At 35.4% G+C, this 2028-nt stretch overlaps 1 pseudogene; it reads left to right on the top strand.

The window, feature by feature from the left end:
* Window positions 1-226: 226 nt before the first annotated feature.
* LOC124098858 (coiled-coil domain-containing protein 126-like) lies at window positions 227-1195 on the top strand (annotated as a pseudogene).
* The last annotated feature ends 833 nt before the right edge of the window (window positions 1196-2028 follow it).

Raw genomic sequence — 2028 nt, 5'->3', positions numbered from 1 at the left:
TCACTCTTCAAAACTCATCTCCTGGGTTACTATTTTACAGAGTTAATATAAGAATGAAGGCAACTTTGCTGAAGATGAAGATTATACCCTATTAGAAGAGGTTTTTTTTTTTTTTCCTTTCAAAAGTTTTGATTGTTTGGAGGCTTGTCTCCAGTTACTGCTTTTCAATCAAGTCTGTTTGCTTCATCAGAAATGTTGGGGTTTTTTTTGTTGTTTGTTGTTTGTTTTTACAATTTCAAGGAAAAATATGGCCCAGAAATTGAGTTTACTGTTGCTGGCATTTGGACTCACTTGGGGATTGATGTTACTGTGTTATACTTTTCAACAACCAAGACATCAAAGCAGCGTCAAGTTATGTGAACAAATACTAGATTTAAGCAAAAGATTTGTTAAAGCTCTAGCAGAGGAAAATAAAATCACAGTGTGTTGCAGTAATTCACTTGCAGGTCAGCATGGGAAAAGAAAGAAGAAGCAGAACAATCGAAGCAGCAGCAGAAAAAAAGTCCTTTATTGTGTACAAGCAATCTTTTTATAGTATTGTGAACAAAGAAGGCAGCCTTCCAACATCAATAAATCAGGTCTTTCAGCTAATTAAACATAGCATACAGAAGTTTTACTTTCTAATCAGAAGTGACCCGCTTCTCATGGCTAATCTATTCTCAGCCCGGAGTATGTTGAGCTCTGCTCTTTGTTAAGAACAGATAATAAAATTTTTCTCAGCGCCCTCCTAGCCCACTTGGCAGAACATCCCGTTTGCAGGCAAGTCCTCCCAAGGACAGCAGACACCTCGTTTTCAAGCATGTCCGCTGTTACCTTATCTAAACCTTGAAGGAGCCTCTCATTTGCAAGTAGGCCCTCCCAAGGACAGCAGACACCTCGTTTTCAAGCATGTCCGCTGTTACCTATCTATACCTTGACAGAATATCCCGTTTGCAGGCAGACTCCATCAAGGACAGTAATAGTTACGCAGTCACATCTGATTCTCTACACAGTGGATGTTGAGAATGGTGCTTCTATGGCAGGATATGCGGATCTGAGAAGCACAATCGCCTCCTTTTGGATGATATTTTGCAACCCTCAGTGAAGGTGGAAAACAAAGTCGACTATATTGTTGTGAATGGCTCTGCCACCCACACAACCAATGGTGCCAGTAACCACAAATCAAAGGATAAATGCATCAGGCAGCATTAGATAGCAGTTGAAGATCACCCTGTGCTGCTACATCCACCGTGGATTATATCCCATTGCAGAAAAAGCTTTTTAATTGCTGGCTAGGACGAAATAATACTTTTAAAAAGCTCCATGTATTTTCAAGGAGTGTGCTGGATTCATGGAACTCTTAATTCTGTATATAAAAATTTAAAATGTTATTGGTTTGCAATCAAGCAAGTCTCTTCAAAACTGTAATATATCCTTAAAGGGAATTTGATAACATGATTAATGTAGTAATAAGCAGGTAGGTGATCTTGTATAAATCTTTTGTGTTTGAGCTGAAACAAAAACACTAAAGACATATTCATTTCTATAAAATATTTATTTACAGATATAACTTGTTTTTTCAGACAAGTGGAGAATAATGTTATTGAATCGTTCTGTCACTTGTTTTCAGTAGATGTAACTGTTTGACTAAGCCTATTAAAAAACATGCTTTACTTCTAGGACCATATTTTGTTATTAAGATTATTAAGAGCAGAAAATGGAAATACAATGTTGAAAATGTTTTAAAATCATGACCCAAAGAATGTCTTCATTTTCACTATCCTTCAAAATAACTGAAGGTTAATTATTATATTTTTTAAAACTTACATTTGTGAGAGTATAATCTTGAAATGGGTAGCAGCCACTGTCCATAAGCTATTCTTAACATTGGGGACAATTTAATAACAACTTTAAAATAGTATTCTTTAATCTCATACTTAAAATTTTCTTACATATATTCTAAAGAATAAGAGATATTTTATGATGAAATTAAAAGTAACTAAAGTATTCATGATTTTTCACCTGCATGAGTGTTGCTTTAAAAGTTCA

This window comes from Marmota monax, unplaced genomic scaffold (genome assembly GCF_021218885.2).
Source record: "Marmota monax isolate L192 unplaced genomic scaffold, Marmota_monax_Labrador192_F-V1.1 WCK01_AAM20220418_F8-fsc00338, whole genome shotgun sequence".
In the NCBI taxonomy this organism is placed as follows: domain Eukaryota; kingdom Metazoa; phylum Chordata; class Mammalia; order Rodentia; family Sciuridae; genus Marmota; species Marmota monax.
The sequence above is the reverse complement of the archived record's forward strand: the minus strand, read 5'-3'. Positions and strand labels throughout refer to the sequence as shown.